The sequence below is a fragment of the Contarinia nasturtii genome, unplaced genomic scaffold, assembly GCF_009176525.2.
Source record: "Contarinia nasturtii isolate CC-2019 unplaced genomic scaffold, AAFC_CNas_1.1 Cnas_scaffold_129, whole genome shotgun sequence".
NCBI lineage: Eukaryota > Metazoa > Arthropoda > Insecta > Diptera > Cecidomyiidae > Contarinia > Contarinia nasturtii.
Genome location: NW_022197486.1, coordinates 11,189,429 through 11,215,821, shown reverse-complemented (window position 1 = coordinate 11,215,821; position 26,393 = coordinate 11,189,429). Strand labels below are relative to the sequence as shown.

The 26,393-nt window shown below is 34.0% G+C and overlaps 1 protein-coding gene across 3 annotated transcripts in view; it reads right to left on the bottom strand.

Moving 5' to 3' along the window:
- The window catches only part of LOC116345424 (protein slit), a 312,643-nt gene that overhangs the window by 134,524 nt on the left and 151,726 nt on the right, over nt 1-26,393 (bottom strand). For all 3 annotated transcript variants that reach the window (XM_031774763.1, XM_031774784.1, XM_031774773.1), the window contains 2 exons: nt 24,177-24,204; nt 618-711 (listed from right to left, as the gene is read on the bottom strand). The gene's annotated coding sequence lies outside the window, so the exon portion shown is untranslated. The remainder of the gene's footprint in view (nt 1-617; nt 712-24,176; nt 24,205-26,393) is intronic.

Below are 26,393 nucleotides of genomic sequence, written 5' to 3'. Positions count from 1 at the left end.
ACAAGTTCATGCTCTATGCTCCACAAACGATATCGAATTTTCTCCTTTAGATGACGAAGCATATCAGCACGAGTTAAGATTTGTGATATGAAAGAAATAAACGTTAAAATGAATCGATATATAAACCTTTCGAGAGAAAAACTTGAGGCAATGCGTTATTTCGTTACATTTAAATGAATTGAAAATCTCGTCGACACAAAACAAAACGCTTTGTTTTATTTTTCACAGATTCAAAGGCAATTGAACTTGTTCACCTTGAGTTTTGATTGGAAATTTAACCGAAAATAATGCATTCTCTACGATTTCTCTTTCATTAGCTTGTCAATAATCGCGTAACCATTAATTGAAATTTAACCATTTACAGTTGACTGTTTTAATGACAGCACGGCAACACATAGCTCTCATAAGATTACAATCCAAACACAAGCTAGATCACACACATACACATATGTGGCCTCGTCAAAATCAACAACGTCTGTGCATTTGACGTTTCGAATTTCAAAAATCTTAAAATATTTCGATCAATTTTTCATTCGCTGTTTACATCATCAAAAAAAAACCTTGCGGCATCATGCGGATAAAACATATATATACCAAATAAAGAAAAAAAAACTCACTTGTTATTTGAATCCTTTCGAGTGTGTCTTCCTTGTAATAAAGCGTGAATTGAATTACGCGCAAACGGCAGTCGTCTACAAATTTGCCAGTGCCCTGAAAATGAACAAGACAGTATAAAATAATGAAAAAAAAAGAAGAAAACCAGTGAAAAGGAGCCTAAAGAGAATGAATGCGTGCAATATATCACATTAAATATAAAAAAATTATTTAACATTCTAAGTACATGACACAGCATATGTGCGCGCACACCACACTAATGTTAAACAGACATGCGGTGAACGTATGCCAATGTATCACACGCACATAAAATATTTTTGGAATATAAATGAGCCTGACAATTAAAACGAAGAGAGTGCTTCTTTTCGACAACATTACTGACGACAACAATACATAATGTCGGATTTTTTTGTTGTGTGGATATTTTGCTTTGAAGTTGAATGTGCGAACGAGAAAATTGAGATTCCGAACAAAATAATGTGTGTGTGTTTCTTTAAAGATGAAGTTCACAATATACTCGAAACGTTTTTATTTCCTCGCAAAAAATATATAAAATTCCAGATTGTTCTTCGTTTTTCATACTTTCTTCGGAATTGATCATTTGACGCTGAAAACACACCACAACTGTCAGAATTCCAACAAAAATCGATTCATTTTTAGTTAGATAGTTGAACTATTCAATGAACTACAATGAATGACAAATTCTCTCAAATGGTGCTGTCGCTTCGACGTTTTGGTCGAGAATAAAGTTAGAAGACAAAACATTCATGAACATGATAATATAATTCAATCATACATATCTATGCTAGCAAAAAAAAACTATCCCAAATATTTATTGATGTGGTTTATGGCTATTTAGCGGGATCAAAGCAAAAATTTTGGGTTCCGTTCAAAATTGCATTCAATTGGCCCGCGTGTAAATTTAATGATGGATCAATTTTCAACCAAATCGACTGATTATGATTGATAGTTTTCAACATAAAAAGGTCTACTAATCAACGAAAATCTCTAGTAACTACTTCTCTTTAACTATTTTCAGTTGATTAATTTGCGGCAATCGATTACTTTTCAAGTTTTTATACATAACCAAAGCGGTTGGTCAGTTGGTTTTTTTTTTTTCACAAGGGCCGTCGCCAATAAATGGCAAAAAATGCTTCAAATAGTGTTTGAAATGCAAAACTGTGTTGATTGATAGATAATGGCTTTTATGATATGAAACGGCCGGGGCCGTCGTTTGCTCTTTCATTGATTGTTTGCAGGTGTCTTCTATTTATATCATTGTACATATGTTCAATTTTTTTTTCTTGTGCAAAAAAGGCAAATTGCTTTCAGTAGCAGATATCAGTACATGTGTACTAAATCGAAAAATAATGAGTGAAAAATGGAAGAGGCACTTCCTCGGCAATTGAAAAACGATTAACTAAAATGGCCATTTAATGAGCTGACGGTTATGTTGAATGGGGCGTGTCATTGCATCTATTTTTGCACAAAAATAAAAACAACAAACATTAATATGTTTCCGTGTAATGACCGCTAAATCGTTCGATAATAAACAGGTTTGCCGAGTAAACAAATAAATTTCAGATGAATGATAATTGAAATAAGCATTCGGATTTTGTTGCATTCTTTCTTTTTATTCATTTTATATTTCGCTTTCGCGCCGGAAAACGTGCATATTGAACCAATTGCATTATCGTTCGATCGCATTTTTTTTAATTGAACGTTTCGAATCTGTGCCATCACAAAATCTAATATCCCGGTTCGGTAATATTGAAAAAAAAAGAATCTGTCTATTTGCTTATTACAGATGAAGCGATAAGCAGAGCGATTTTTCTGAACTTTTACTATTTCTTTCAATAGAGAAGAAGAAAAACCGAAGAGAAAAGCGCAATCGAAGAGTTACTCGATCAAAGGAGAACCAATTACGTTCGAACGAAGAATAATTATATGCCATAATTTTTATGAGTACATTGTTTGTTTTTCACATTCGTTCTCTTTTTCAATGCTCTTTTGCTTCGAAAAAATACCGAAAGACTTTTAAATCCCATTCCATAAACTGGCAAAATTAATAGTAAATCTTATTTGATGCGCGTTTGTGCACGATATCGCGCTATTTTCAATGTGCAATGCATGGTGCTCACGCCAACGATAGAAATAACGACAACAACAGCGACAGTAGATAAAAAAAGAGCTGCGGTCGGGAATTGCAATTGCTGCAATCAAAAGCATGAAGCATGTTCAGATGCAATAAGAATCATATTTACCGCTTGTCGTTAAATAATTTATGGTCGAGCTATATCTGTAGATCGCACACACACACACAAAATAGACGAAACGTAACGGATTCACAAAATGCTGAAATCACCATGTGACGCAATCAAAATGGAATATGAATCTCTTGTTCAATTTTCCATTGCTTGAATTTTAACAGCGGTACTGGTAGCAATACTATAGCGCCCAACTCTCTCGCACTTTCTCATGAAGTGTTCGAGACATTTGAGATAAACTAAATAAGTTAATGTACGGTAATTAATTATCCATGGCTCTTATCTATCTGTCTCTGTTTCTTTTCTGCAAATGTAAAATGAATGTTTACTTTAGCGACAACGGCATCGATGACGGTGCACGGTCGTCGTTCACGTTGTCATTATTATAGAAAAGGGGGAGAGTTCCAACCCATTATGATTTGAAATAACTGGCACTTTTGAATGAAACACGCTTTATAAATAACAATACAATATGAGGCGGCGGAGATCGAATAAGAAATATATGGAAATATACTGCCAAATGTATTGGAAGTAATGCTTGATGTTTCGATGTATAAACAAGTGGAATTCAAAATATTTCTAACCAACCAGGTGTCCGCAGAAAAACTAATCAATTTAAACAAAATTGTATGATTTGAACTCGAGTCATATCGACGTTTGTCTAAAAAACTCATGAAAATACACAAAACATGCGGTAGTTTGCTGTACTAGTGCTAATATTCAGAAGGTCGATCAAATTAAATTCAGATTCTTAGGAAAGACCTCATTTCCAAGGAGAATAATTTTTCTGGTTGAATTTTTCAAAAAGAAAAATAAGCTATCCATCGATTGCACTCAGGAATCTGAAAAAATTGGTTTCAAATGTCTAACCTTACTTAATTTATGCATGTCACAAACAAACTGAAAACGATTTTAAATCAGATCAGTCTTATGATACATCAAGCAAAATACCTACTCAAGTGAAACAAGTGTCCAACCGCTGTTTGTATGGTTTCGAATTAAAAATAATAATAATAAAAACAACACCAACAACTCGATCATTTAGCGAATCGAGTGAGCAATTCAAGTCGTGATTTTTTATTTCTGTACAAAAGAAAAACAAAAATAACATGACGAATATGAATTGAAAACGGGTTCGTATTGCATGAGAAAATGTACAATATTGTGAATAACACTGGTTTTTTTTTGTTATTTTCTTGGCGGGAATTCGCTATTAATACCGGACGTTTCAAATGATGTACGGGTCCCGTACTACCTGCGCATATCATTAATAAATCTCGTGATTTTGCTGAATGAAAGAGAAAAAAAAAGCAATTGAGATACACATGTGGTATTTGTGTGCTCTGCTTGCGCGGACCGATCTTGCATGTCATAAAAATGCCAATTCCAAAGACGATTTCTCTTCTCCACCTTGGGACACAACGCGTAAAATAAGACAAAGGGACAGCGAGAAGGAGAGAGAGAGAGAAAAATGACAGAATAGAAGAGCACTAATAACCGTTTGTAATGTATCGTGGTCAAAACGAAATCGAATCGTGAACTTAACATGAAATCGTGGTCAGATGTGTGCTGTTGCTGTTGTTTTTATTGTTATAGCTGTGCATTCGTGTCCATTGCATAAATCAGCATGATGCTATGAAAATAGATTGGATGTGTCGGTTCGGGTTAACAGCCTCGCCATCATTTTGATACTGGTATGTTGAAAAATTGCTGCTGTAAATTTTGATGATAATTAATAATTTATTTCGTTTAAGTTTTTGTTATTCGTTCTCATCCTAACCCGTTCTTGAAATATGCGCATCATGTTGATGATGAGAAATGACTTACTTGCCTATTCGAAACGATAATGGGCCAGAATATGAAAAATATGTAAAGTAAACATTTGAGACACAACAATGAAGCACTTTTCAAATAAACCGGTTAAAGTAAAGAGCACTTTATCGATGGCGTTAGGAACACAAACGTACAAAGCATCTCTCTCTCTAACTCTTTCTTTATCTCTCTGCATGCATTCGAATTGAGTGAGTCTCAGTGAAAGATGTAGATTTCTGTTGTTATTTCGACTGCTGTTCATTTTGATTTAGATCTCCGGTTTGAAGTGGTTTTCCTCACTGCATGCGCCCATTGTATCCTCAATGTATTCACCTTTTTTTGCATCCACACTGCATTCCATTTTGGATGACTAAATGCGTGCGGATGCACTGGAATGAATTTGAAAATGAAAAACAATGACAGCAATTGCAAAATTTGGCAGTCAACATCGTTATTCGAATTGGATTGTACAATTGCATATGGATAACGAACACTACCGTATGCATATGAGGATTCCAATTGCTTTGTATTCCAAAGGTATACCAAAATGAAAACAATTATTATAGACCAGCATCCACTTCATTTTTGGTTATGTTTTATTCCGTTTTGAAGAATGTGAAAAACCGAAACACACAACTCTATAATCATCAATTGGATTTTTTTTTCTTCTCAAAATGGATTGAATCAGTTTTTGTCAATAAAATATACAATGGCAAACTGAAGTACCATTAATAAACTGATTTTTTTTTTATATTGTTGTGATTGAAGTGTGTTTTGTGCGGTTTGGCTGATTTTTTTTATTGTATGGTCATATATGAATTGATTCACATTAATATTTCTTCATCATCATCTTCTGCATCATTTTATATTAATATCTTCAGTATACGCGATTTTGTTAATTTTTTCAGCCTGCATAGTTCGTTTCTTCGAGTACTACAAATCTGGTGCAAGCACATTGGCCACGGACACATAGGTAGAAAAATGCGCTGACTTTTATACAATTGAATTGATTTGAATCGGTTTCGTTTTACCTACGCAACAATGCGAACATACGTAGTTATTCGACAAACGAAAGGAATGTTCCGGTGTTATTTATGTAAACGTAAAGGATTGAGCCCGATGAACACATATTCTAGCCAATTGTTATTCGTTCAACATACTCAAGTCACACACACACAACCGCAAATAAAATAGTCATGAGCGAGAGAGAGGAAGAGAGAGAGCGTGTGTGTGTAAGATGGAAATTTATACACACATCCATTGTTAGCAGTGCGTTGCCCATTGAAAATTCAATTTGGATGCATATTAAAGGCAATACGAATTGCATTGTATAAAATACCGATGGAAACACAAACAGTGCATTCTATGGGTTGCTCTCGAGTTTGCGAAGCAAAGAATAACGAAAAGCAAAACAAAACAAACTCGTTACAAAGAGGTTAAATGCTTGAATTTCAATATGAACATTTTTCGCGCGCGCTTGCAAGAAAAAAAAGAGAAATAATTTAAATAGAAGGGAACAAAAAACTAAAACCAACACAAGAAAACAAAAGTTTTGACACGACGCAATCCAGTCTCTAATTTTATTCCACCGTGCGCTTGTTACTTTGGACGTTGAGGCTCGCTGTGTGCAACAAACATCACAACCAGGAATTGAGTGAACAGAAAAAGCAGCAACAGCAACATTAGCGACATGAAAGAATGTGCCCACTTCAAGTTGAGAGCCAGTTACGTAGCACACCATTGACGATGACAAGATACAATTAAAGGCGTCAATGGCATTACAAAAAAAAATTATATATATAAATGTATGAGCTTCATACACAATGTGTACGTGTGGGTGGGTTGAATATACTGTCAAAATCTTAAGATTTATGCAAGAAAATTGTATAAATTATTTGTAATTCCGAAATAAAAAGAGATTTTGTGCGATATATCGACCTTTCATGGACTGCAAAAAGGCGATCACATCGTCCGAAGATTGTTTTTTTTTCTCGAAACCAAAACTGAATCATTTTCAATGAATTCAACGGCGTGTAATACGGATAATCTTCGGAGCGAGAATTTGTTTTTGCAAAATACGAAATGTGGTTTGGCCTTCAGAGTTAAAACTATACGCGGTAAAGTTTTCGGTTTTTGTATTTCTTTGGCAACTGACAGTAACTGTGATTAGGTCGTTTTTGACAAGGAAACCAAAATAACAATCCAAATGCCATTGACAGCATGAACAAGTAAAATTTTGAATTTTTACAGTAAAATTCCGGAATTCATTTAACAATTTGCTGGCGGTGGTTATGTTGATGAAACGTCATATCAACAACGGTACACATACCGTATTATATACGACCACAAAACTACTTTATACCTATCTTTAAACCGATTACGTATATACTAGATGATTATTAACGTGAAGGTTGCCCTTAGAAAGTCGAATTACGTAAAAGTCAATGATTTTCATAAGTCGAAAAGTATCCATCCCTTCTTCCGATTATTCCATTCTCATAAGAGTGTTGGTGTGTAAAGAAATCAGTCCGGGTAAATTCATTAAAAGTGCTTTGTTTTTCTCTACATTGTACAACCAAATTGAATGCGGTCGCATATTATTTTGATGGTATAATTTGGTGTTTTCAAACTTATCGCTACTTTTTTTTTCTCGATAAGTATGCGTACGTCTGTGTGTGTGAGAGAGAGAGAGGGGGAGGATGTCCATTAGGAAAACATCCAATAGATTGTGTGCAATTGTTTGGTATGTGCGTAAGACGTATGCGCCTAATGGATGTTGATTTGATATACGATGCTCGCATTACAGTTTTCTGTGCTAACCTTTCATTACTCTTTTGTCATTTAGCCCAACCATTACATTCCATTCGATCCCATTTCAAGAGCATATATCCTTTTTCAGTAATATTTGTTGTCATTGAATTGGATACTCGCTCCACATTTGTTCACTCTCACTCTCATTTTCGGCAGTCAGTTCTTTCTCTTTCTCTTGGGTTTTCATTTCGCAATATTTTCATTCGAATGATGATGGTGGTGGTGATGCTGTTGTTTTTGTTGCTGCTACTGATGATGATGATGGTGGTGGTTGTTGTTGTTGTTGTCTCTTGTTCTGATTACCATTCGCAACCATCGAAACATGTGTTAATCGGATTTTAACATCCATTATGTTAATTTTAAGTCGCGTCAGAAAAGCAAACGGATATGTATAACTCATACCATTGACGATATGGGAGTGTGAATGCATGTGTATCTTGGATTTTTGTTTTGCTTTTCCAAGTGAAAACATCTTGAATTACTCGACGAAACGGAATTTGACTTAATGAATTTATGGATTGAACGACGAGGTATTATGTATTTATGTTATATATGAATTGTTGTTGTTGATCAGATTCGGTAAAACCGATGAATTTTCTCATGCAAATATGATTTGACTTAACTTGAACTTCACATATTGTGGAATTTATGAGAACGAAAAATGGAGCAATTTTATCCATTTCATATGACATTAAGTGCGGTCGATATTCAGCACTGATATAGTTTTAGTGTTGAATTTTAAGTGCTCCATAAAATTGCTCATTTTTAGACATATACTTTAAGTGATCATACATTAAAGTAAAGGAATTATCAAATTATTATTGGATTTTTCGATGAATTAATGTCTATTGTATTACTACAATGCATACTAACACCTCCGCGCGGCTGCCATCCCAAGTGGGAAAAAAAGAAGATAATTTCATGATCCAAATTTGGATGATGAACATAACGGAATGGCTAGAACCGTCGTTTGAATACTGAATTTTGTGCGTTATTTATCGTTGGGTGTTTGATTTGAAAATGTCAGAAATGACATAGCATCGAATTGGGATTTCCATCTCGGAATCCATTGGCAAACGAAGGGAAAACTCAATATTAAGACTTGAATTGGGATTCGGTTAACTTAGTTTATTCGATGTTTCCTCACTCTAAATAAAAAAAACTGAAATATTTCTCTCTGTGTCTCTCAATTTTACGCTATTACATCTATTTCGTGTTTTTTTTGCATCGTGTCATGTCGAAATAAATCAATGCGCTCAATGGTGTGTTTTCAATGTTTAATACCCATACCGAATGTAGTAAATATATCGAATGAAGAAAAAAATGCTTCTTCTTTTCCTTCGATCCGTTTATTTATGAGTAAAAATAGGTGATAACTATGCGGCTTTGGTATCAATGGCATCTCTCGTGTGCTTCTCAAAGGGAAAAATCGCAATGGTATGCGTATTTGTGTTTTTTTTTTTCGTTCGTGTGCCTCTTCATCTCTCTATTTTCACATTTTTACATCAAGTGCGATGGAGTGTGAATGTTTTAAAGAGGGTGCGAATATTTCGAAGGAATGTTGTTTAACATGAAATTTGACAGAAGAAACGATGCAAAATGTGTGAAGAGAGAAAGAGTATGCAGCAGCGAAAAAAAACAACAACACCACATAAAAATGAAATGGTAAAAGGTGATATATATAAAGAGAGAGACGAGGTTTGCTTGTGTCGTGTGTTATATGTTATGTTGCCGTTTTGATATTTGTCTAAATACAACTCACATTTGGTCATCAATCACCGGCTGACATGCATATTGCACACACGCATATTCACGTTCATACACCACCACGCCACTCTTACTCACCTCTTCAAATTCACTTCTCTATCTAGCCCATTCGCTGTGCCTTGCCACATTTAGAACGCACGCACAATCGCTTCGCTTATCGTACATAAATTTATGATAAAATAGGGAACATCGTATCAAGTAGTATCACATTAATAATTATAAATTACAATATCAAAGTGAATGAGTGTTTCACCATTCACATTTTGCATTGAGTGAAATAGAATGTGTGTGTTTGAGAGAGAGAGAGAGAGAGAGAGAAACAGAGATAGAGAAAGAAAGAATGTATTTGGCATTACCATCAACGGTGTGGCATTGCATTACATTTTTCGTGAATACTGTGAAGAATTTTCGGGATGTAACACATCTGTGTACTTTTTTCCCGTCTTCATCTTATTTTCTGTTTTTATTTACGTTCACTCAGTGCATAGCTTTGAGTTATGAAACTTATTTAAAAGTCATGAGCAGAGACTTTGATACATGAGCGCATATCTTGGGCTTGGTTTCGTGGCAACAATTTACATGTTTTTGCAATTCAATCGTATCGACGACGACGACGACAACGATGATGACGACTTTCAAGAAATTATTTCCTTTTTCTTTCGAATGGATTTGTTTTTTGGCTGGTGGCTCATTCATTCATTTACAAATAGGGGGATTTCCACACAGCGAATTCCATATTCAACTGAAAAATAGGTAAAACAGGGGATTAAGTTATTTCGAATATTAATTTTTTCATTTGGATCCTTTTTCTTCATGTCGACTGTTGCTGCGGATGCAGATGATTTTAAATAAGACCACATTCTTTGCAAGAAGATGCCCTTCTGTTTTAAGGTCGAAGACGATGTTGACGAAATGGAACCAACTTGAAATTATTGAAAATATTGTGACTTTAAAGATTTGAGCATGCAAATAATATTATCTGCTCGATTTGATGCAATAGATATAAACGACACCAAAATAGATACACTCAACCGAAAAAGTACCATGTTCGCATATTTGACAAGTGACTGTACCCATTTGCCATTTACTAAATCAAGATTTCTGTTTTTACATTATTACCGAAATTCAAATGTTTCCCCTTTTGACGCAATTTAAATGATTATCTCTAGAAAATGCACCCGAAACTTCAATGTAACAACAATATTGCAATTGATATAATGTATACATGTTGTGAGGGTTTTTTTTTTTGCTTCGTTCCCTCGACGGCGAGAGTAGTTCATCGTTTCGTATATATTTTTTTTGTTGTTGTCATTTTCCTAATTTTAGTTGAACGGGTGCTCACAAGCACGGTAATGAATTTATGGAAATCAGTGCAAATCACCTCGGGAGCACCATCAAAAATCTAGCCAGCACACTAAATGCAAGCACACATTAAATGAGCATCGGGCGAGCGCGTGTTCATAATTCATTTCAATATCATTTTGTGTATCGCATTTGTTGCTGTGTGACATTCAAAATTCCCTTTTTGTGTTTAGTTGTGACCGAGAATGATGCCGGCTTTTTATCAAATTCCCATTTCATTTGCATCGTACAACTTAGTTATTTACTTAAAATATGTACGCGGCGCATTGGCGTGAACAAAATAACCGTGTACACATGGAATGGGAGAGAGTGAGAGAGAATTTAAATTCAAAATGCTCAACGACAAACCATTAAAAGATATTTATGACAGATACTTTCTTTCATTTCTCATTAGTTCTATACATTATCATCATTATGTAGCGTAGAGAGTTTTGGACAATGATTATAATCTCTGGTGTATTTTTCCACCTTTCCTTCATTTCATTCTTGGTATAAAAATTTTTTTCTTTGATTTTCTTCTGATATATTTTGTGTGACGTGTTTCTAATTTAACTAATTTCTATTATATTAATGTCCAATAAAAGTAAATTAAAATACACTGTTTTTGTATCGAAATGAAAAATTACGACAAATATTATGGAAATACACGATAATTTACTTGGTTATTTATATGAATCTATCAAATAGAATTCATAATTTTTGTTTTCGACCATTCAAAGCTGTTGAAAAATTAGCCGTAATTTAAAATGAATGATCGAAGATTGAAATGGAAAGAAAAGAACTAAAAGCAAACCGACAACAAGTTTTCTTTTTCGAGAATCGATTTTATGCATAACATTAACTAACCATAAGTAATATACAACCACAACGTTCGCATTAATTTAAACACATTTTTTATGGTTTGGCTTCCTCTAGTGTTCGCTCTCTCTCTGGATCTTATTTTTTATTTTTTTTTATCGTTCTTGTTCTACGACAACCAGTAATGGTGGGCGAGTCTAATTGTCTCGAATGTTACGTAAATCTGTCAAACTAATAACATGAACAAAATACACAATACCATATCGTTTGTCCATCTAATTTGTTGCTCAAAACCATTGAAAATTAGAACTCTGTGTGTGAGTGTGTGTTTTCTATTAAGTGTGCGCACAATAGAAGCATATATTTTGGTTGAGTACTTTATAAGCCAACGCACAATGACTTGTATCTATTTTTGTCATCTTCCGAAAATCAAAATTCCATATTCTTTAATGATCCGTTTTATTGTATGTTTTGTCAAGTTCATGGTTTTCAATGCAAAATAGGTAGCCACCATATTTTATTGGTTCGAGTTTTGAGAATTGAATAAAAAAACCAAACCAAATCATATTTCAGTTCATTAAATCGAGAATGAAAAATGCCGTCTTTCCAAATCAAATATCATAAAGTATTTCTGTGCTACTGAATCAGCAGTTTTTCTTCCTCGTCTTTTTTCTTCTTTTTTTTGTCATCAATTCAATTGCATTCGTTTCAAATTACCCACACAACATTCGAATAAAATGCAGAAGAAGTAGAAGTACATCGTGGTCGGTGAACGATGGACAAGAAAGAGATGGAGCGAGAGAGAGAGAGAAATTTGCTTATTTTGAATAATAGCACCAAACATGAAGGAAATGACATGAACATTACATAATCAAATATATGAAGTGCGCTGTGAACATACCAACCAAATTAAAAGTATTAGAGAAGAGCCCAAATTTAATGCACTTTTTTTGTTATTCATATTCGTTAGTTTGTTTGTTGGAACCAAAATATGTGTCGCTACACTGCAGCAACTGTATCCATTTAAATTATGTAGTCGAGAAAATAAATCCAATTGTCCTGAATATTTCGGTAAATCTTCTCTCTCTCTCTCTCTGTGTGTGTGTGTATGCATGGATCTTTCAATTAGGATATTTGCTAACCGGGGCTGTTTTGGCGTGTTGCCCATACGGAAATGTAAAATGTGCGTAAACACGAAGCGAAAAATCCAAAAATTCACTTTTAAAAAAAACTACATACCCAAATTTGGCAATGAGATAACGTTTGCATTATGCATTTTAATGCAAAAACGTCATCATAAACATGCGAAAATCATGAGTTAACATGAGAAATTAAATTGGTGCATGTAAACGGGCAGCTGCTGACCAACCGAACGAAAGAATGAAATAATGAGAGTGAAAGACTGAGAGCAAAATCGTGAATTGGATTGAATAAATGAGAGTTGAAAATAGGAGCAAGAGAATGAGGGAGCAGAATAAAAATGTGTCGTAATGACAGAGAGGCGAGAAATGATGAAAGTGAAAAAAAAGCCAGACCGACTAAAAGTGGTACAAAGTTGAAAAGCATCACTATAATTTGATTTATCGTTCGAGAGAGTAAAAGAAATGCCGTTTAAAAAGTGACGCATGGAAAAGCTTATGTGTCGACATGGATAGTCCCATTGGTTAAGCAAATGACGATGCATCAGCCGGTAAAACCATCAAGCTCGATGGATTCAATCAGTTTGCATGGCCGATTGCATGTTACACATCAAACTCCCAAATATACATTTAAACAGTATTTCCCTCTCTTACTCTCTTACAATCCGTCTCATTCACTCGTTCGAAACGATTCGTGTCCTATTTGATAATGAAGTAGTTCAAATTAAAATTGAAATTTATTGCACGTATATATGGAATGAAGTTCGCCATTTTGGGCCCATTCAAAAATCTGCTGAAAAGCGATATCACTTATCTTAAATCTATAGATCGGTCGGTTGTGCTTAAAGTGGCTTATTTTCACTTTGAAATATTTGCGAGATTGGACTGCGGTATTGCACATATTGGCAAACTACACAAGCAATGACAAATATATATATGGCCAATCAACTAATACTTGCATTCAAAAAGATACATCATGTGCATCTATCATTCTATATGTGCACGATAATATGCACTTGAGTCCAATGCCATGCAAATCGAGCAACACCAGCATTGACAGATGCTTTTTGGAGAAACCGCAACCGTTCGTTGCTTTCAAACATCGGTATGAGTTATCATCATCATTATCATCATCATCGCTGATGGAAATTCAATTCGAATGATTTCTCATTCACTGGGTCTGTAATCTTTGGCTTAATGTGTTCACAACATCGAAACGTTCCATAATACAGCTAATACCAACTGATTAAAATTTCTTTCGTCTCCCACACCACTTCGGCTATCTTTGGTGCGATTCAATCAAAATGCTTTCGAAGGTGAGCGCACACATCTACCGCAAAACGCTTAAAATGTCCATTTGCAGGCAACGTGTGCATATTCACAAAACTTCGCAATGACGACGACGACAACGATGATGGCGGCAGTGGTGGCAGCAGCTGCTGATGGTACTGCTATTACTGTGATGTGTGTGTGTATATGCCAGACTATTGCCGAGAATATGAATACAATTACAAAATGTTGATGGGATTTTTGCCGATTTTCGATGGTAATTTCTAGTGGTGAAAATGAATTGCACGACTTGACAGCAATTTCAATTACGATGTGCGATGTGTCACCAAATGCATATCCAGTCCGTAATTTATTTCGATGTGATTGCAGTTTTACACCATCCAGAACCAGATGATGATCGACGGTATATCAGTGTGAGTGTGTGTGCGCTATCTACAAATCGGATATTTTACAAGCAGGTTTATCATAAAATCTCATCTATTCTGCTTTCTCTTCCACAGTCCAGAGATAGAGAGATAGAAAAAAAACATAACCGGAGGGAAACACGGTGCACGCTAACAGTTTTAGTACATTTGATGGTTTTTATGATGAAATGAATCGTTCGATACATATATCGAATATTTTTTTTTTACTTTTTTTTATCGTCAATCGTATCATAATCTTTTTTTATGTCAATTTCCATGGCAATCGATACCCTTCGAAAGCATTTCACTTGATAACCATCTACATTTTACGAAACAAAATCAACTCTATGACCATTTGCATCATATCAACATTCCATTCCTTTTTCATTATTTTACGACAAAATTGTCGCTCCCTAAGTCGTTCTCCCTTTCCATGTAGCGAAAAAAAGAGAAAGATAGAAAGCAAAACAAAACAAAATCAATCCATTGATGAATTGAAAATATTCAGATTGGCAGCGATGGTTATCAACATAAAACTTGGCCATGTCTTTTCATGTCATACAATTCCCATGTGGTAAATCAAAGAGATCATCGCCCCACATTTTTTTTTGTTCGACAAATTGTTGAAATTTACATTGCAATGTGTTTAAGACAATCAACATTCAATATTTCAACGATTTAACATTGTTAACATTTTAAAGAGGGACCAACAGTAATATAAAGTTCTATTATTGATAATATTCTTGATTGTAGAGAAAAGAACTGAAAGTCTTGTTAATAGCGCATTCCATGAGTATAATCAATAATTCTTTTTCTCATTCGCCAGTCAAATCATTGAACATTTTGAATTATGTATTAATAATTGAAAAAGAAGAAAAAATACCGAAAAAAGTGACTCAATAAAAGTTCGTTGCGCTTCTCGTTATCTTTGGTAGTTGAATCCAAATGTAAAATTCAATGATACGCACCACACACGAAATATCCTTTCACAGTATACATATGTATAAAGCGATGACGAGACGAAAACACTTCAGAATAATAAATTAAACATGAATTATAATGAGCACGAAATTTTCTATATATTAATTTGGTTCATATTTTTCGGAAATATTTATGTTCAAAGCGGAACTTTCATCGCATGTGCCCTTCTTACTCTTCTTTTACTCCATTATCTATTTTTGGTAATTATTGCACAAAAATGCGATCCATCTATGGATGCTATTTTAAAATTAAAATGAATTGAATGAATAGTAGACAGAATGTAAGTTATTTCAATTTGACTCTTCAGACTTCTGGCAGACATGTTATATTACACACAAGTCGAAAACTATTTAAACACTGTACACTATGTGTTTGTCTCATTTTTTTGAATATCCATTTTCACTTCAAATAAACTAAAATGAGAACTACTATTATATTTTACAATCTCAGCGCTGAATTTGTTAAACTTTACACTTGTTCGTTTTCTCTCGTTCATCGTTCAGACAAGTGAAAAATGCAATAAAACTATTTAAAGTGCATTGTTGGTCGGCCTTTTTGGGGTTTGCTTTCATTTCAAATTATATGCTTTATTGCATGCATATGAATAACAAATTAAAACTTATTAACGAAATTGCTTAGAGCTTCAAGTGGTTTTGCAGTAACAGTGAATCGCAAAAATGCAATGAACAACGCTCGAGCACGAAAGAGTGCAAAATGAAAAAAAAAATTATACAATTTTCAGACAGCAATCATATTAAAAGTCATGAATGTATAAGAATATGAAAAAGTGCAAACATAAATGCGAATGGGGAAAAATTAATTATTTTAATTGTCGCAACACCCGAATTATACAGTTTTTAACTCAGTTGGTGAGAAAGTTATTGTAGTTTTCGAAGACATTTTTTTTTTCTTTAAATTATGAACCAAAATATTCTTTGTTTTTAATTTAAAAAAATTTTTTTGTTATTTTGAATAATTCCAAATCAAACAAATAGATAAATAAATGAGACCTTTGCGCATATAACAACACCGGCATCTTTTCAATTGGTTTTCGCATCCGGTTTCAATTAAATGTTGGAAAAATACGGATGAAAAAATCCCGGTTCATCTCACACCATCCTCGTCATTGGTTTATTTTTTTTTTAAATAACAATAACACATTTAATAAACAACAATTTACGTAGACTGAGTGAAATGAATTTTAAAAATTGTTGAATTATTTTGATCTCATTTGCACTTTTCCCTCATGTCAAACAAATTGACATTATTGGATTGAATGTGCGTGCATATTTATATTTTTTTTTATCTCCAACAAACATAAAAACAAAAAATTGCTTCGTTTGAGTGCGGTTGGAATGTGCATCGATCATTTTGATTTAATTCTTTGTGTGTGGCCGGATAAAGGTTGTATTTCATGTGTGTGTGTGCGAATTTTTTTCCCCATTTTTGTTGTTGTTGTTGTTTAATATCAATTTGCACTGTTCAGTCATGTATCATCATCGCAATTAAAAATTTTAATTTGTATTTATTTTTATATTTAATTTATAAAATTACAATTTTCATTTCGGTAATTTTATTGTTATTGGTGCCGTTCCAGTGTTTGTACGATTAAATAGTATGTATGTTCGTGCGATGAAAGGGAGGGTGATGAGATAGAGAGAGAGCAGAGAGCGAATGTTGTATTTTCATTGTAAAAATGAGCCCCGGTCAAAAATGAAGTGAATAAATAATTACAAATCTGGTGAAAAAAAAAAATAAACCAGCGTCAAAGCGCACGCACACAAACAATAAATGGAATCGCGCGGTTCAACATGGCCAATAAAATATGAAAATGAAATCAAAACGGTCGCATATTCAGGATTCTGTATCACAGCGTTGATGATGACGATGATGCACAATCTCATGCAAAACAATTTATACGGAGAGTGAGAGAAAAAAAAGCCACATGAAATAGCCGAGTGGCAAGTCGCGACTAACGAGTGACGGGTAAGAGAGATGTACTGCCATGCAATTAATATTTTCGTACATGAGATTCCATTATTATAGCCTGTGCTTTATCGCACACAAACCAGTGTACGAACATCGACAACAACAACGTCAACAGCAACGTCAACATCACCGAAAAAAAATGAATTCACAATAAAATTTCAAGAATAGTTTTTTCCTGCTTTTTTTCCACGAATATATATGGTATGGAAAATATTTTAAAAACATATAGGCGGCCGTGCAATTTTTGTTTTTTTTTTTTTTTTGGTCAAATGCAAATTGTCCAAATAGAATGCCCCACAGTGCGGACGCACACGCACAAGTAAATGGACAGGCGAGTGGCGTGTCTACGTGAATAGATATGACAAGTACGAGAGAGAATATGAACGTGGACGCGTTTGCTCGCTTCACATACTGCATTCAAATGCTTTTTTTCCATGTTTCGCAAATGTGCATTTTTCATACATGTGTATAAATATTTATGCATGACTGAAAGCTGATGGTGTTAACGAATTTAATATCAAATATTGTTTTTGTTCCTCTTGGTCGCCGTATTTTTTCGCCATTAGCTCGTCTCACCTAGACTGTCACGCGTTCATTGTTTTTTTTTTGTTCCTGTCATTTCTCGCTTGCATTCTGTCTCATTTTCAGTTTCAGTGTTTTTGTTTTTGATTTCGGCCACAGGACACATTTTCGCATGCATTCTACATTCGTTTCAGTAAAATGTTTAACGTTTGTGACTACTGTCAAAAAATTCATTTCAAAAACATATGCGATCATCAAAAGCAGTTATAACAACAAACAAAAGAATTAAATAGATTCTTTAGTGTCGAATAAACACGATGAGCAGCACAGACTCTGTGTTTCGAACGTCATATAATTGAAATACAGTGCTGAAACAAATGGCCATTATAATGAATCATTTGTGTACTCTTTCGGGCGCGCACACACACACACACACCACTCATTTCGCCACTTGCAGCCAATCATTTTGGCCATTGAAGTAAAGTACCAAAAATAAATTCGAATATATTCAATAAGAGGAAATAATTAACGCTCTTGTGCAAATGAATGTGTGTGTGTTCTCGTATTTTCTCCCACCCTCTCTCGCTATCTTTTCGGTCGCTTTTTTGTGGGCAGATAGGTGGTACATTACTTATGCATAGTCGAGAGTGAGTGATGTAATTGAAAAAAAAAATTGTGCGTTTAGTGGCATTCTAGTAGCAGCCATGCGCTGCGGGATAGTCACACCACATAAATAGCAAAATGACATTAATTCAAATTCATAGAGACATCAATTGATAATTATTTGAAATTGCATTAATTACGATTATTTTATCAATTTAAAACCTACGGCGATAACATGAGAGATTGGCCATTACAGTCGATTGCTCACATCTCGTCATTGATTAAAATCAAACAAAAATCGATTTTAAAACCGCACACATCACCGCTAACTCTTAACTATTTATGTGCGTGCGTGCATGTTTTCTGGTTTAGTAAATGAATTGAAATTCGTTATTTATGTTTAATTAAGTGAAATAGAACCGCAAAATATGTGGAAATGGTCAAACAACGACATCTGTTCAAGCCAAATCACTCACATATCATCAGCCAAAAGCAAGGCACAACACTCACTCAATTTTGCTATTATTCAATGTTACAAAACTGCAATACAAATAACACAGCCAAAAACCGTGTTCAATGGATCTACCCAATTTAAATTCAAAGCACATTTTCAAACTATAAAAAAGAGACAGTTAGCAGAGAGAGAAAAACAACAACAACTTTGTTTTAATGGTATTTTTTGTCAATGGTTACGTAATGATCACCACTACTGTCATTGATTTACCACCGCATTGCATTGATGCCGAGAAAAATGTAACAGACAAACACTAACATTCATTTCCGTCAATATCCTTTTCCTACTCATTAATATTATATGTATGGCTATGAATGAAACCATTTTTATTTTCAACAAATCCACTTTAAATAATGTTTTCATTCATTTTTTTTCAAAAGAATGCTTTCAATTTAAACTGTTTATATTTAATGTTTAATTAATTTTAAACAAACAGAATCATTTAGAATATTTTCTAATTTAAATTTATCTTTTTATCCAAGCCATTTCTTTTACAGTGTCATGTGAAATTTTATAGGCAGATTGAATGCAAAAAGTATATACAAGAAAAATTCACTTTAGTCTGTTAATTTTTGGTATTTTCTGTGAAAATCTCTTTAATTCATTTGAAAGAAAAAAAAAAAGAGAAATATTCGTTTGAATGTCGCCGAAAAGACTTTGAGTTGCTTTAGTTTTTTGTTTGAATTTATTTTCAAAAGAGATTTTCAACTGTGTTTTCCTACAAACATCAAACACTTTTTTTTTCGAATCTCAAACAAACAAAAATGCCACAAGGAATGCATTTAATTGAGTCGTGTGACTTTTGTTGACCCAAACGAAACAGCGTACACGTATGTGTCTGTGTTGGGATTTGATTGAGAGAAGTGATTTTATAAATGGGATTCTTTTGTTTCTACGCACATTTGAGATGCGTTATTTTTTTTTTTACTTTGTTTCACCTCGAAATCTGGTGTGAAAATAGTTTAGTCGCATACGTTCCTAATTAACATCAAAACGCTGAAAAGAAATTGGTTTGCTTTTAAAAGGCATTTAACGGCAAACAGCTGTCAGTAAATTGAAGCATTTCATATCAATTGAATGGATGTTGAGTGCGTGAAATGCGCCATTCACCGTTTGTCTTCAATATATAATGCGGTTAAAAAATGATGTGCTTTGTGTTAAAAGGAACTCTTCATTCTTCTCGAAAATCGTGTATTTTTATTTTCTCTCTCTCTCACTCTCTGTCTCTTTTCATCTTTCAAATTTAAGAGCCAAATAAAGTGCCTGTCGCTTCGTACCAAAAAGAGTCCCAATAAAAAAAGACCGAAAACAAGTGAAATGCTGGGACAACTGCTGTAAATTCACTCTATTTAAATAGATAATTTAATCGAAACCGTAGCGCATCTAGTGGTTGGTGTGGTGCGTGTATGCGAGGAATCGATTTTGAACACTTGAAAAAATATAAAATCATCGAGCATCGACCAAACGACGAGGCCCATTGGAAAAACGTATATATATACCAAAGCGACAAATAAAATGAATGTAAATAGATTTAAACGGCAAGTAAAGTGATAAAACGTTTGTTGTTTATTTCTTTTTTTTCTCTCTTTTTTTCGGTTTCGTTTTTGTTGGCTTTCATATATGGCACCGTATTGTGGAAATGCGTCTGAATATTCGTCTTTATCAAATGTATTTTTCCCCTGTTCTCATGTATGCATAGTGTTCCTTTTTATTCGGATGCGAGAATTTCAAAATTCAATGGAACGATTGAATGGCATATCGTGCCCAAATATGTTGGCGACGCCGGAGTTTTGACTTTATGTCATGTATTGTGCCCATATGCGAATTGATCTCCGGAAATAAATTCGAAACGATTCGGCGATGGGTAAAATTCAATCGCAGTGATGAAAAGTACTGTGTACCAAGTTTTGCATACACACGGCAAACCATGTGTTGTGTCTTCACATACATTTTTTTGGCGAATATAAATACAAGGAGAAAAAGAAAGAATGTGAAAAGTTTTTCGTACAATTTTATTTAATATTGATTTTCATGGACCCCCATGACAATGGCTGTTTGAGTGTCTCTTTCTCTCTCTCTCTCTCTCCTCTGTGATTTTCTTCTTGGTGATTTTAATAAGTTTCGTTATATATTTTTTATTTCGTTTATTTTCATTCTCAAAACGTGAGAATTTAAGTTTTTGCGATGCAAAAGACAGCAAGTCATATATATTGCACGAAAATAAACATCATCTTGCACACAATTTTTGCTGATTCATTCCAATTCAATACGTACAAGTTCAGTGGAAATTTCGATTTATCTTATAATTGGAAACTGGTTTTTCTCTATTGTGCATCTCCACAAAATTACACGGTGTGTGTATTTAAATTGCATTTTTGTCGTTTTTAATTCAAAATTCAGCAAATTGTTTAGGAATAAAAGGCAAAAACTCCGTCACTTTTCTTTTCTTCTTAAGAAACTCGTTAAATAATTTTATGAATTGTCGAAGCGTTTTGTTTTCGATCCATAATAATGATTTGCTTTATTCATTGTATTTTCAATAGAAGAAAAACACCCAAAACCGAATAATGTAGATGGCACAGATGTGGAGATATTTGCTATAACCCTTGCCATGCCAAAAAATACCGCATGCGAAAATATCCATTTTGATGAAGGCTTGCGGCGCTTGCATACGCACGAATTGACTTGAATGAATAGATGCTGTGCACAACAACAATCGATCATGATATTGCCAATCGACGACGGCTCAATCTCATTTATTTTGGTCGAAAGAGTGTGTATGTATGTTTTTTGGCTGGTTTAGTGGCTTTTGCCATAATATTTTTTCCTCTTGCATTCTGTCGCCGTGCTTTCTCTTCCTTTCTTCTGCTTTTTCTCTCTCTCTCTCACTCTATCCCACTCTCGCTCACTTTCGTCCTTTGTCTCTTCTCTTTCATTTACCATCACACCCACTCCTGTGGCTCTTTTATATTCACAGGATAATCGGGGCAACAGCAGTAGCAGAAACAACAACAAGAACAAAAAAAAAATATGTGTCAAAAGCCTAAAGGAAGTTGGATATTGTCGTGAATATGTATGTTGATACATTTACGGTGAATCACTGTGTGTGAAAATGGAAAACCCAAAATCCGGCCGGTTGATGTGAATGCTATGAATTTTCAATAGCGCATTTTGTAGTGTGATTCATAAGCCATTCACACGCACCGATGCCATGTGTGTAAGTCATGTCTATTGACACTGTCATCCGAACGATGTTTGTCGTTATTCTCTATTGCAATCAATATGTGTGTATGTGTTTTTTGCACCTTTTCTAAAGATGGATTTTCAGTTTCGGTATCTTTTTGCTGCAGCTCATGATGATGGTAATGTTCGTAATACTGTAGCAACTACATACAGTTAAGCCGGTGTGAAAATCATTTTAAAAGCCAAAGAACGAATTCCAACCATTGCTGTTGATATGAAAATGATATAGGAAAAATCATTTTGTCGACTAATAATAAACTATAGCCACACTGAGCCACATCCGAGTTTGAAGGAGCGAAAGAAAATTGAAATCAAATATGAGAAACACAAGTAAATGTTAGAGAATAAAATGAGTTACCGATGTATTTAATTCATGTCATTTGGTTGAAGTCGGGCGATAAAACCAAAAATTGAACTTATTCAACAATAGATTGAAGAACGAATGAGAAATCCAAAATTAGATCGACGATATAGAATATGTGACTATTCGAATCTCAAGAAAGTTCGTTCGATATCAATAACTTAGTGAAGAAGCAACAACAACAACAAAATATATATTCATGACAGTGTATCGGAGTTTGGTTCGTGACCTGCTTAAATGTTTTTGTGCACATAAATTCTCATATTTAGGACGTCATATGATACACACTTTGGATTATCTGCTCGGAGGCTATATGTTCTTTTCTCTTCCGATTGTATTTGATGGTGATGATTTTGTTTTGATTTTTCGCTCGCATACGTAATTGAGCACGTGTTTCTCGCTCTTTTTTGCGAACAAAATAACCAAAAAAAAGAAGAGTCTCGTTCACCTTTCGTGCGTTTCGCTTATTAAATATTCTGATCCGTTTTCTTTATTCATAATAATTCATATTCCAGACTGATAAGTGAACGAAATCCGTGTACGCGTACATAACTTGAAAAGACTTTATTCCATTCAATTCTATTCCATGTACTACATTTCATTCGATTTGTTACATAGATTTGAGATCAAAGGTTTTGTTCTGAATGTAGCATGATTTGAATACGGTGTTCGAGTATATCGACCGAATTGCAAGAACTTATACTGCATGTGTGTGGCTCAAAATCAACAAAAAATATCAGCCACTTATCGAAATGTCAATCATCAATTTCAATGACTGCCTTTACGATTATCCGCCGTATTTATGCCATTCTCACTCTTTCACTTGAAACGGGTAAACGATACGAAATAATATAAATATATAACTTTTTTTTTTGTCTTGAAACAAATTGATAAAAACATTTTGTTAAACATAAAATGCCGACGTATGGAAATCTATTCAGACTTGACTCACTTGAAAATGTAATCGGAGATGAAAACTAATCGAACGTAATCGTGAGACGGCGTCTGGAATATTTCTTTCACCGTATGTTCCCTGATTGTTCTACATCTCTAATTATTATCAATTTTCACTTCGAGTGTCTTCCAATATACAAACCGTTCCGTATCTCAAACCATTCTTTCTCTGTGTGTGTCTTTTAGTTTCAATTTCTCTGTTGTTGAATGATAAAAAGTGCATTTTTCAACATGTGTTTGCTCGAAATGACTATGGGTTAATGATTGTGTTAACAAATCGATTATATGAATTTTACCGACACATTTAAACTTTTCAATTAAAATTGATATTTAAGTTTATGTTTAGTCTTTTTCTCATTTCAACACTTCGACCATTTATTTAAATTTGAAAACTGTGTTTGCTGCTTCAAGTATTTTGTTTATTGAAAAAAAAGAGAAAAATAAAGTCTCAACATTTGACGTTCACATGGATGAAAATGGCCATGCTGTACTTAAACATTATACACCAACCATTACGCGAGCCATTTTCATTTCAAAATTCAAACCAACACAAATAAAAATGATAATTTAATGATAATAGAGAGACCACTCAAGAACCACAAACATTATCGTTCAAAAAATATTATCAATTTAGAAATAATTTAATTGCATGTTATTTTTCTTTTCGACAGATTTATTAAATTAAAATCGAAAAGAACATTGACACCGACAACTTCACTTATGATAATAGATTAATCAGCTTACCTTATTTCAATCAACTCGAATTTCCGTTCTGCAGATTATAGAGAAGAAAAAAAAATGAATTATTCAAGATGCCTTTCATTTAGATATTTTCTGTTTAATTTTATTTTTCTTAAATGTTATAATTCGTACGACTTAAAAAAAATGATTGAAAATTGAACAAAAAAAAACCGAATAAACTTTGTGATCACAAAGAATATTGAGAGATTGTGAATATGTGTTTTTCTTCTTCCATTCGCTTTAAATTAAATCATACACATCGCATTCATATCGGTTTACAAATAAATAAAATGAAAACGATAAATAAATAAATTCTATATGATTTTTTCATTGATGAAACATGCTTAGATATATATGGTCGTTCAAATTTTTCATTGGCTCGCATTTGACCTTTTTTTGTTGGCTTTTGGCCCAATATCAGAAATCTGTCATACAACGAATATCGAACAACTTGATGCCGTCTGAATTGAACCAACTCCAAATTGACAAATGGCAATAACATCAGCACACAATGCGAAAATATTTCGTTTTCGTCGATTGAATTGCAAATATTGTTTATTCAATACGATGAAGAAAAAGTGATGGTGCATTGGTGTGGCCAACACGAGCGAACACAAACCAATGCATTGATATGAAATGTGCGCTTTTTTACATTTTTCTCCTTTTTTTCTGAATGAGATATATGTGGCTTACACTGATTCGTATTCTTTGTGTAATGTCAATGTTGTCCTTCACGTCTTTCATTTTCGTGGTTGATGGCGCACACACACAGAGAGAGAAAGGGAATGTGTCGGTGGTGCGTATGTTTACTTTTCTATTTAACATGTGATGCCATTGAATTGACGGAATACGATGAAGTAATAGTAAAAATGGAAGAGCTCAGAATAAGAGGAAGAGAGTCAAGAGCACGTCAAAAAGTGCAGAATTGAAAATAAAAATAACGATAAGGGAATGAATGAGGCACAAAGAGAAAAAAAGAGAATTATTCTGTTTGAATCTGAATAGCATCGGATTTGAAGTTGAAATTCAGGCTAACATAGACACCATGTACTATGATGGTGAGAAGGGTCTTTCTCTTTCTTTCTCTTTCTTTCTCTCTCTCTCTCTCTCTCTGTATCTCTAGCTCTATCGCTACAATAACGAATCAACATCAAGTGTGAACAAAGAAAATGACAAACAAGCAATGGCATCAACACCCGTAAAATAAAATAAAATACAAATAAAAATAAACAAAAAAAAAGAAGAAAACAACGAGTTTTTGCAAAAGATAAAGGGAGGAAACTCAAAGAATGCAAGACATATAACAAGTAACCGGAACAAAAAAAAAAGGTTTGACATCTTCAAGGCGCTCGATAGTAAGGAGTGGGAAAACTGAGAGTGATAGAGTTGAAGGAGCACGCATTTTGCACCAGCCGTCGTGCATCATTCTCTATTTACTCGACAAATGTATGTATTGAATTGAATGCTTTCACCAAATAGATAATCAAATCGGAAGGTATTTTACTCTCCGAAATGCTAATACATATTAAATGGATTTGATTTTACATGCACTGCGACAAAAACAACAACAACAACTGAAAACATTTTTTTTTCTGCCAAAACGAACACATATCATCGTATGTATAATAGTGATGAAAAGAAATGTCAAAGAAACAAACAAAACACCATCAACGACAGTAAAACTTAAAAAAAAAACGCATACACTGTCTCTATGGAAATAAACGTGATGGACGGATTGAAAACAAGCATAGATAAAGTATGCATATAACCATCAGACTTAAGTTATTCGGCTCCGTTTTCTTTTTGGGAGGGTTTGTTTACATTCAAGAAATGTGATAGATAAAAACGAAACGAAGAGTGCATGACATGATATGTGACGGTATTGCGTGCATGTTGCGGCAAATAAACATCGAAATAAGCCAGTTATTTGGAAAGACGAGATACCATAGAACGGAAATGGCATTAAAAATGACTGAATTTCAGTATCTTTTTCAAGGCTCAAATTCGACGAATAATTGAAACTTGTTGTTTTGAAGAAGTCGAAAAAGAAGAAGAAACAAGAAAGAAGGTGGCTCGTTTGCAATCCTTGAGACACGTTTTACATTTCATCCCTCTACAATGACGGTGACGATTTGAATTTTGTTTGTGCATTTAGATAAAGAACCGAAAAAGTGTGTGTCGTGTGTGTGTGTCTTGAACGAGAGGAGTTTTTCACTCTCA